The sequence below is a fragment of the Ambystoma mexicanum genome, chromosome 4p, assembly GCF_040938575.1.
Source record: "Ambystoma mexicanum isolate Mex_15411 chromosome 4p, UKY_AmexF1_1, whole genome shotgun sequence".
Taxonomy (NCBI): Eukaryota; Metazoa; Chordata; class Amphibia; order Caudata; family Ambystomatidae; genus Ambystoma; species Ambystoma mexicanum.
In genome coordinates this window covers 801,207,727-801,219,323 of record NC_090927.1, presented here as the reverse complement: position 1 = coordinate 801,219,323, position 11,597 = coordinate 801,207,727, and the positions used below count along the sequence as shown (strand labels likewise).

The 11,597-nt window shown below is 47.7% G+C and overlaps 1 protein-coding gene across 4 annotated transcripts in view; it reads left to right on the top strand.

Annotated features, from left to right (window-relative positions):
• The first annotated feature begins 10,718 nt into the window (after positions 1 to 10,718).
• SYNCRIP (synaptotagmin binding cytoplasmic RNA interacting protein) overlaps positions 10,719 to 11,597 on the top strand; it is a 708,200-nt gene continuing 707,321 nt past the window's right edge. For 2 of the 4 annotated variants that reach the window (XM_069606353.1, XM_069606354.1), the window contains exon 1: positions 10,755 to 10,891. The gene's annotated coding sequence lies outside the window, so the exon portion shown is untranslated. Of the gene's footprint in view, positions 10,892 to 11,597 lie in introns of all 4 variants that reach the window. The other 2 variants (XM_069606352.1, XM_069606355.1) reach the window with 2 other exon arrangements.

Here is an 11,597-nt window from a genome sequence, read left to right as displayed (position 1 = left end):
AACACATACGAACCAACACAAGACACAGCAGATGGGGTAACTCCACAGCACACATACATTAACAGACTACGGGATCTCCCAATGCACAGGAGGGATGAGGCGATGATTACACTATCCAGGGGACACTCCTGTTCTAGGAGACGACTGACTAGATACGAAGAGCAGCATACTCTCAGATGCCCCTTCTAGAAAGGGGTGGGACAAGACTACAGTACGTGCCTTGGAAGCACACAGACAAGGAGAACAAATATAGATTGCCCTCACTAAGTGCAGGGGCGGGTAAATGGATATATGAAACGGAGAAACTGACAGCAGGGCACAGGCTAGCAGTGGGTGATGTAAAAGGACTGCTGGTCTCCATATTGGGTGACGCAGCTGACAACATTTGGAAGAGGACAGGGTTGCCAGGGGTGACCATACAAAATACAGCCCATGACGGGTCACCATTCGCCAATTGTAGAGCCGCAGTATGGCTAGCATTAAGGACACAATATCCTAACACGTCAAGACATAGGGTCTATTACGTCACACAAGATGTGTGACGATGAGGACCCTGTTAATTACATCCAAGAGATTCCAAGAGCTTTGGTGCCTTGAAACCAGAGAGCCATGGGACAAAACGATAGCAATCTTTTATCACATCCTGGTGCAGGGACTACCAGAGCCAGTGCAGAAAAGTTTGAAGAAACTGGTGGGAATGGAAGCAAAGGCCTGGCTAGAGATAAAGCTCACCATAGTGCACCATTGCAGACTATGGCAAGAGAAAGTAAAGCAAAAACCAGAAGAGAGAAAAGCAGACGAGGTGAAGTTAGTGCAAAAGAAATTGTCAAAGTACGCACTAGAAGGTGCATTGATAACAAGCACCACCCCACAGGCACAAGCACCGACAACACAGCCCCAGTACCAACCACAGATACCATACCACCCCATGCAACAATACGTACCGCCCATGGGAGGAAGATACATGGGAAGGGGTGGATACCAACAGAATTACCGGGGGAGGGGAAGTTTCCAAAGGGGGCGACATTTCGGACCACCATCCCACCAACCCACAGGGTGTTCCGGGGATACACATAATAAATGTCACGGGGACCAGGAGAGGGAGGGGGGGGGGAGGATTCCCATAGCAAGCGAGGAAGCCACCCCAGGGCTGGACCTGCGGGCAGCTAGGACACATTTCCAGTGCATGCAGAAACAGGAGGGTATCACAGGGTTGGGGTGAACAGGGGCAGCAGGGTTACCAAGAAGGGCAGTCCGACTACTACACTCGGAACATGAAGCAGCAAGGACAGGTGCAGAATACACCACAACAGGCATCACAGACCACACAGACACAGCCCCAACATACACCCATGACAGCACCACCCCAAACCGCAGCGCCTCAAATGACAGCACCACTGCCCCAATACCTGCCAGCAGCGCAACAACTACAGGACCATCACTCCCCAGAACCCATGGACACGATGGCAATGGTACCTGTCAGAAGGATGGGAGGATTTACCATAGTGGGGAACAACCCTTACACAAGGAACGATTGTCATTGCACCCACAAAAGGGACAGCCCACAGACAAACTTGTTGTGTCCCGTCCTGTCGGTCACACCCAATCCTGCGGAGGAAACTCGCATAAGGGTGGCAATAGGTGACAAAACTTGTTCTCTTTCTTGTTGACACTGGGAAGTGACATTTGCGTTGCCAGACGAAGCCATGAACACAAGGATTCTCTGGGGCTGGAGAAGTGGTTCCATTTACTGATAACATCTTATCTATAGGAGATCACAACTTATCTTTACCCTTACTTTAATCCAAACAAGCACCTGTAAACATATTGGGACATGACTTAATGAGCAGACTGAACATGACCATCTCATTCACAGACAAGGGTATAGTATGCTCCACACCAGGAATACACATGCTTACTGTAAGACAGATTGTACCAGCATATTGTGGGAACACAGTACAGAGAGGGGAGAGGGGGGCATCAGACCTCGAGATGTTCCAGTATGTGACAGACATGGCCCTTGCATGGATGCCAGGAATAGCAGGGAAGATAAGGAGGCCAGGTGAGTACCTATTCAGACCAGAGACACCATTGGATGAGAAAGAGGGGACCATTGTAGCTGTAGACATCGAGGAAGCTGTGGCAAGAGAGGATTGGGTTGCAGTACACGCAACTGATGACCAGGGGAAGGCATGGAGGGCAATAATTGCAGTGGCAGAGAGATGCAGGCTGACATGTGACAGATGAGGAGCTGTTTTTAGAAAAAAAAAAGAGGGGAGACAGATGATAGTTGGAAATGAGTGTGCGCTTCTGGTTACATATCACATACAGAGAGGTTGCACAGAAAATGGCAATGGCACTAGAGGCGCCACCACCATTCTGGGAGGAAGATCTGGCTAAGGTATCCGACACCCTATGGACCACAAGTCCCTATCAGGTGGGCTGCATAAAAAGCATACAGGGAGTTAAGATCAAAATGAAACCTGCAGCAATCCTGCCACAGGTCAAACAATACACATTGAAAAGAGACAGATGAGGGCATTTATGAAACAATCAGCGCCCTCACTGGGAGAGGCATTTTGGGACCATCAGATTCTTCATGCAACACCGCAGTGTACCCTGTACACAAGGCAAACAGGGGGGTCATGGCATTTTATTCAGGATTTACGCCCTCCTAACCACATTGTAGAAACAGAATATCCTGCAGAAGCAAACCCCGCAACAATCTTATGTGGCATCCCAGCAGAAGCCACCCGTTTCACTGTTATTGACCTCAAAAATGTCTTTCTCAGTACTGTTACACCCAGATTCACAAGATTTGACCAGCTTTATGTACCGCAACCAGAAATGGAAACACATTAGATTGCCACAAAGGTACTGCGAGTCACCATCCATCTTTAACAGAGTAATTCAGATGCATTTAGGGAACATCCAGACAGAAAGGACGGTCTTGCAGTATGTAGATGACATACTCATCTGTAGCCAGAGGAAGAATGCAAAACAGACTTAGTAGAAATGCTCACAGTACTAGCAGAAAAGGGGAACAAGGCCAAACTCCAGTATGCCGAAAGGAAGTGCTGTATATCGGACAGTTGATATCCAAAGATGGGAGGCCTATTGCCCCAAAGAGAGCTCAGACGATACATAACACTCCACAACTTAAAACAGTGTGGGAACTGCAGCAGATTGTGTAACTACTGCAGAGCATGGGTTTTTGACTACAGCACCTAAACATGTCCACTTCTGACCGCCCTTAAGGAAGCGCAGAGAGGAGCAAAGCCACTGGGTTGGACAGAGAAATGACAGAGGCATTCGATGAGCTGAAAGAAGCAATATCCACAGCTCCAGTGTTAGGGACCCCGGATTACAAAAAGGATTTTTTCCTGTTTTCACATGCCGATGGTGTGATTATGAAAGCAGTACTGTCCCAAAAGACAAGCATGGGCCATAAGCCAATTAGAGTGGACAACCTGACCCGATAATGAGAGGACATTAGTGCGAACAATCATTGGCTGCTGCAGCCTTCACAGTGGAACGGGCTTCAACAATAACAATGGGGTGCACAACCACCCTTTACGTGGAACTCAATCTCTTTGCGATACTGCACAAGCCAAAAAGCACATTCACAACACAAAAGAACATCAGGTTATAAGATAATACTATCAAAAGCAGAATTGAAGATAGTAAGATGCAAAAAATGTAAACCCAGCACTATTCATGGCAGATGTCTACCAACCAGTAGAGTGGGCCCATGACTATACCAAAAACAGAGCTGTTAACTGAGACACGCAAAGTGGAGGAAGGTGCACTTGAGGGGGGAGAGGAACTGTACATTGATGGGTCTTCAACTATTGATCAAAGCGATGGGATCAGGAGAACTGGAGGCTGTAGTGAGATTGAAGGAAGATTGGACAAGCGAGGTAGTAGCGAGTGCTTGGTTACCTCCTCATTATTCAGCACAAGCAGCAGAACTGGTGGCACGGATATTGGCTCTGCAAAATAGTGTAGGAAAGATTGTGACAATCTGCTCGGACAGTGCCTATGTTACCTCCTCAACAGTACATTCAGGATTGGCCAGATGGCTCAGAAGAGGGTTCAGGAGAGCTGATGCAACTCCGGTGCAGCATGCATTGCTGTTTGGAGAACTAATTGAAGTTCTAACATACCCACAGGAACTAACATTAGTGAAGTGCCAAGCACACATCTCAAAGGTAAATGAAGCAGTAGACTAAGAGGCAAAACGTGCATCATTTCTTAGAGATGGGGGACTGGAAGAAGAAGCAAAAATGAAAGTGGAGTGGTGAGACAGATGCTGTTGAAGGAAGGATACAATTACCTACCAGAAACTCAGATAATGGAATTGCAGGGAGCTGCACCAAGAGATGAGAAGGAACTATGGGTAAAGCGAGGATGTTCAATGTCCCCTACAGTCGCCTTAAGCGACAAAACACTGGAAAAGTGGTCATGCCACTTGCATTACTAAAAACAGCATTAACACAGTTGCATCATCCAACGCACACAGGGAACGAGGTCATTGCAGCACGCATTGGAGAATCATGGTTCTTTCCCAATCAAAAAGAACATGTGACCAATGTTATCAGTAACTGTTTGACGTTCACAGCAGTTCACTGTTGGGCACACACAGAGTGGCGAGAAGAGCCATACCCAGACCTGAAGGTCCATTTCTGCACCTCCATGTTGACTATGTACACACAATCCAAGTATGTCAAGGATACCGCTCCATGATAGTGGAGGTCTGTCCCTTATCCAGATGGATAGAGGCTGGACCCTGTTCCCATGCCAACGCTCCCAGAGTTGCAAAATGTGTGGTCCGGGAAGTATTTCCAAGATAGGGAATTTGTGAGGTCATGCGGTCTGTCGACGGCCCTCACTTTGCCAATGAAATGTTCCAACACATCACTACTCTGCTAGGAATAAAACACAAATTTGCATGTCTGTACCACCTGCAAGCAAACAGGGTGTGTGTACGCCTCAACGGCCTCCTCAAGGAGTGCTTAGCCAAAACTCAGCAAAGCACAGAGAAAAACTGGCTCCACTGCTTGCCGTTGGCATTATTCGAATTGCGCAACAAGCCAGGGACTGACCACATTTAACACCCCACGAGGTGCTAACAGGACGGCACATGCACCTTCTATTCGCTCCTCCCACTAGGGCGCTAAAGGACTGAAAATGCTGCTAAAGTGTTGGGTCAGGAAACGTTTGAATATGTAACTGCACTGGTTTCTAGTGCTTCTTTTTATCTCTCGCCAGAAACAACAAACACAGGGAAGGCCAGAAGACAAAGCACAAGAAGATAGTAACGACAAGGAGCAGGAAACACACTAAGAACCACCTATGCAAATGGGAGACTGTCCTTAAGAATTTTGTTTGGCGATGGAATGCGCCCCGCTTCAATGGTCCACACATCATCGAAGCAATAGCCGACAGAGCAGCAAGATTGCAATGGAAGATGGTTTGGGATCATATCCAGGACATCAAACCCTACAAAGCAACCGGCCTTGCCCCAACGCGCTACTGCAGAGATTGACAGGGCCAACACTGCAACTATTGAGGATCCACAAGAAAGCACAAATGTCCCAGACACCCCTGACCTATAGACTACTGGCCACACTTTGGTCTGCAGCACAGCAACAGTGGTGCAAATTGACCAATGAGGAACACTGCCCCGTCCATAAGTTAATTGACCCCTGAAATGTTCCCTTGTCCAAACACACCGAGAAGAAAACGATTCGGACACAAGTGCACAGTGACAGCAGTAACACAATTTAAAATGTTCTCTTTTTTCGCACACGCGGGTCGTGCACAGACAAAAGCAGTAACACTGTTTTATTATTATTATTCGCACATGCAGGAGTTCTGTGACTGTTGATAACAGGGTTAGGAAAGTTGGTCACCCTAAGTTACCTGGGGGCAACCAGACGTGGACTCCCTGCTCATTGTGCTTAGAGAGGCACAGCTTCACCTCACTGATGAGGCCCAATAAGGCTGAAACATGTGTATGGGGTTGCTATTGCTACTCTTGTTCAGAGAGGAATTGCCATAGCATTTCGGTGCTGGACTGCCCATGTGGGCGGGGCAAAGACTGACTGATATGAAAATGGATATTTCCCATCTGTGAAAGGTACAGTGAGCAAAAAGCGTGTGCTACAAACTCATCTGTGAACAGGTTATCATGCCATGTTCTTTCTCGAGAGGAGTGCCTACTACCTTTTTTGAAGTGTTAGGAAAGTTGCTTGATGTTGCCTCCTATTGATCGCCCCAAAGCATTTTCCAACCAAATTGTCCACGCTTTAAGAAGACACAGACATTTTAGAGCAAGATCCTGAGATTTACTTTCTAATACTTGAGTACTTGGCCCAAGCATACCCACAACTTGAGCGCAGTGCATACCCCGTCCTACCCACACTACGAAACTCATCTATACAGAAAATTTGTGAGGAGATTTGCATGGGCACTCAGCGATTATTTAGTTTGCAGGGCTAGAAAAATATTTACAAATACCAATTAATAACGCTTTTTCTTTCGATTTTTAGGAGGGCAACTCCATCATCTCATCAGCTGCTCAAAAGCGACATAAGTGGTATGGTACACAAAATACAAATAATTATGACTGTTGCGTTGTGTGGTTACTGCTATCTACTGGGCTCTTAGGCACTGCCTTCTGGCAGCTATACTTTGCATGTCTCTGCTGTATCCCACACTAACACTTCCCCTGAATGCAAGCAGCCAGGACTACTTAGTCAGGTGGAAGTGAAGACACTGCTGATAAGGTAAGGAGAGGTAAGCGCAGTGTTGGTATAGACATGAAGGGAGTTGGCACGTATCTCACAGATACAGCACACGTAACGAACAAAATGTGGTACAAACACATGTCCATAAAAGGATACAACAGGGGAGAGGTGCCGTTTGCTCGCTAATCCCCTATGCCACGAGTGCTTCCCAAACCTTCGTAGCAGCAGAAATACCCGCAGCAACAGCACAATGCCTGATGTATCTCGCAATGTTCCAAACACATGGCAGGTTTCAAGGGAAAAGAGCAACATTAAGGTGGATGTCCAAGGCGACCTTTCCATACGAAGACAAGTATATAAAGACGTTACCTATGCTGAACAATTATTGGCAACTCAGTGAGGGGTTGCAATACATAACAGAGGAACATGAGAAAGGAGAAACAAAGACGATCACACTGCAATACCTGCCACGCAAGTGGAAAGCAAAGGAAATAGGAGGAGAGCCGGGGTGCTGCGAGAGGCCACAGATAATGATCTGTAGAGAAGTATACACCAATGATGGCTGGGAAGACAGTGGTGGGAAGTAAGGCACTAACCTTAGCAGAGGTAGCAGTGAATAAAGTGCAAGAAGAAAACCGCAAGTGCCTCAAAGACTTGGACAGAAGCGCAAAATTAGTAACATGGGTGGACAACGAAGCTGGACCTATGCCAATAATTCCACTTTCAACACCAACATTGTGTTATCAAGGGGAAGATCAGAAGGAGCACTGGATAAAGTACCAACATTTCAAAGATTGTTCAGCAGTACACAAATGTTCTTTGCATCACTACTACCCAGAGTACAGACATATGCAAAAGCCAAATGGTTGAAGATCACTCGCTGGGAGTTGATGGTAACCATAAAATCAATGGTGAACGGGTTCAACATAATAAAAGAAGAGCTCAGCATGATACGGTTGGTGGCGCTCCAGAATAGATATGTTCTGGATCTCCTTGCAGCTATGAAAGGAGGAGTTTGTGCAAAAATAGGGAGTTCCTGTTGCACATTCATACCTGCCAACGACAAAGATAACTGAACACTCTCAGACGCAGTCACCCAATTGGCCCAGATGCACTCAAAAATGGAGGAGATGAAGGGAACAGGGAAGGACAAGAGCTGGTTCGCCTATCTCTGGTCATGGATGCCTTCCTGGCTGGCCGATGGGCTGAAGGTGATAGTTGGAGGAGTAGCACTGGGAGCAGCCTCTGTGTGTGGGATCAAGATATGTATTGGCAGGTGCAAGAAAACGGCGGAAGAGGCAGTAGAGATGCAAGTACTAATGGAGCTGAAAAATGGAGATGCAATGGATGGCACTGTGAAGGAAAGAGAGAGACTAAGACAGAAGATAGCAGAATCTGACATATTCCCACCTAGAATGAAGGTAGAAAACCCATGCAACCCAAAGAGGTACACAGGGAAGTGGGTATGGTGCAGACCAGAAGGTGGATGTGTCTACGTGTACTGGTCATTTGAAGAGCGCATCAACTCCTATGGACACTTGGCAGGAATAACTAAGGTGTGGCGTTGGTAGATAAGAAGAGATTGTGGTGGTGTGGTGACAAGTCAACCAGAGGGGGGACTGAAGAGGGAAGGTCGAAATATGCCATGACGGAATATGCCATGACCTTCCAACCGAAAGCACCACCAAAGACAATATGACAGCTGATCGTACGAGCTCACACCATTTCCCACTGCTCCCACGATGGATAACTACCACGAGAAATACCCTCTCAGCAGACCCTACAACCCAGGAGCAGTACGGACACTACCAAAAGTAGACGAGGATGCAGAAGAGGGAGCTGGGGACAGCTACATGGACAGAACCGACTAAATCGCAGTGAAGCCGTGCCTCAAGTCATTAGAGACACCACCACGACATAGCAGCATCAGACATGAAGCACACATGCCATCTGCACATCCGGGACACACACCCACCCAAGCACACAAAGAACACAGATTCAGTGACATATACATACTGTCTGCACGTTTATTATTTTTGCCATTAGCTTGCAGCTTGTCTGGATATTGTGTTCTTTTGGGCTGGGAAGGAGTTAGGCCTTCCATGAGTTCCGCATCCGCGGACTCCTAGCAAATGGCTCCACCTGCGGCAATTCACCCTAACACCAATAAACAGGTTACCAGGGCATCAGAAACGATGCAGTCGCTAAAAGATAACATTTGGATGCAATGCAGGCTCCGGCAAGCCTGTGGTGTGGAACCTACACAATCTATTCTTCCCGACATCGTTCTCCAAGATTCCACCCATACTACTACTTGCATGCATATTACAACAGCCAGGCATCCCACATACAGGATGGCCAGATGCATCTGCCCTGACAGACTTGAAACACTAAGAATACTGACATGTGCACCTGACCCCACATACTCATGCTTTCGGCCACACCAACACACATTCTATTCTTCCCGACATCAGTCTCCAAGATTCCACTCTTACTACTTACATGCATATTACATACTTGCCAACATTCTGTGACCAAAAAGATGTAGGATTTTTCAAGTTTGAAAAATAATAATTCCCATAACAATGACATCACAGGAAAATACAAAACATACAAACAGCACAACATGGAAAGATGTTGAAATGTAAAACATTTATAATTCTGAATGCTAACACCAAATTGTCGGTCAATGCTGTGTGATGGTGTTACACTCTGCCACTTGCTTTCACTGCTCGTTCACCTAAGGGTTGTACTGGCAAGAGTGCAGAATAGAGTCACGTAGCTGACAGGTCAGTGGATTGGTCTGAGTGCAGTCAAAGTAATCACCTACTAGCCCACTGTACAGACAGACTAATTAATGCGTTGCATGCTTTGTACTGGGCTGGTCTCAAGCAGTCTGCCTTAGAATCACATACATTACTGTAAAAAGCAGTAGGATCTGTCACTGAAATCTGTAGGCGGTAGGGCTGCTTCAAAAGCAGTAGCCTACTGCCTAAATCTGTAGGGTTGGCAAGTGTGATATTACAACAACCGGGCATCCCACACCCAGGATGGCCAGATGCATCTGCCCTGACAGACTTTAAACACTAAGAGAATACGGACACAGATAATCATTCTCTCGGCTACACACCAGCGTTGCAACCGGAGCAAGACAGACAAGGTTTATCTGTAGCCTTTTTATATGTTCTATTGTGCAAGTTTACACAAAAGATCTTTAAAATGCATTGGCCGGAAAGAGGTACTGCCGGTTTTCAAAGTCGGGCAGAATGGACACCATCCCGCTTGCATCCAATGAGTAATTGACGGCTGTCAAACCCCTGCGAAAGTTTCATTTAAATGAATTACTCTTTTACGTACATGATTTGCTTTTTAAACGAACACAATACATTTAAAAAAGTTTCTGCCCAGTTAATTAATATAGAAGCATACAATGGATGGGGCACTGCAAAAAACCTGTCGTTACATTTGAGCAAACAAAGGGCAAAATGCAAACAGAAAACTCGGTGCCAGTGGGCGTCCAAAAAACAAAGTGCTGAAGTAGGGGATGAACATATGGTCGGCAATGATCGCTTTTAACCGCCAAAACAAGTACATGTGACGCTCAAACTGGTAGTTCTCAATCTGAAGAGACCAACACCGGGCCGCCGGTAAACACCCCTTTAAGGACGGCATGGCTTGCAATAACACTTGCGCATAACGCTCCCTGCAAGCGACTGTGAAAAGCTTCAACGGCGTTTGTCAATGGCGCGGGCCACTTAAAATGACGTGAGGCCCATCCCCTTCAGGCGGGTGTGTTTGTGCACGCGCCCCGGCTGGTGCAGCTTCCACACATCGGGAGTCGGAACTCGGCATGAATTGGGAATCCTATAATTACGAGGGTCTGTAGCCCCTTCAGAGATCTCTGGGAAACCCCGCCGCTGCTACTTAGCGTGGCCTCCTCAGCATGCTACCCTAGTGCGCGCACGCGCAGTGCGGGCGTCCAAGGGCTGCGGACGCGCGCCTAGGTACGGGCTCGCGGGCTGCCAGCAGCGTGAGGCGCGTCCGCCATTTTGCGAGCACTACACTCGCCGCCAGAGGAGCTGAGGGCGCAGCGCTGCTGCTACCGGGTGCAGGGAAGGAAGGAGGCCGGGACACAGGAGGTGCGTGTATGCGGACTGGCGTTTTCCTCCGGTTGGCACTCGTCCAGTCACCGTAGCACAGCCATGGGATTACATGCTGCCACCGGTATTTGGTTGCCCGCGTGGCTAGTCTTTGTGTGCCGGCTAATGCCCCAGGTTCTGATATTGCTGGCAGAACGTGGCAGGGCGAATGTTCATCTCGCCAGGCCGTGCAGACAGAGGCTCTGCATGGGCCGAGGAGAGGGAGACCTCATGGCTGAATCGGCGGGACGGTGAGGCCTGCCAGAGCACGTGCTCCAGGCTTCCTGAACTTATAACTCATTTGTTATAATTGTTTGGTCTGCCCATCCTTCTGAGAGGTGATCGGACGTGGCTTCCTACTGATCTTGCACGTGACACGGGGGGAGGGGTTGGTGTCAGAACGGTCAGTTTCCTGTGTCCCTCCCTATGACTGGCTGCTTGGTTTCCTTAAAATGTAAAACCGGGGGCGTCTTGACACGCGACCAGTGTTGTACAAGTCACGTGCCATAAGTACTGGGTGCCTTTGGTGCTTTTCTAAAGTTTAACAACTTTCTTGTCGCGCAGTTAAACCAGTAAAGTTCAAATGCTGTTAATTTGATATGTAGGACTAACAGCACGTTGTCTTAAAACTCTTACTTCCAGGTGCTGGGCGTGCCGTCAGGCAGATGTAACCCCGCCCTCTTCATTTTCACCACGCCCTCTTCGG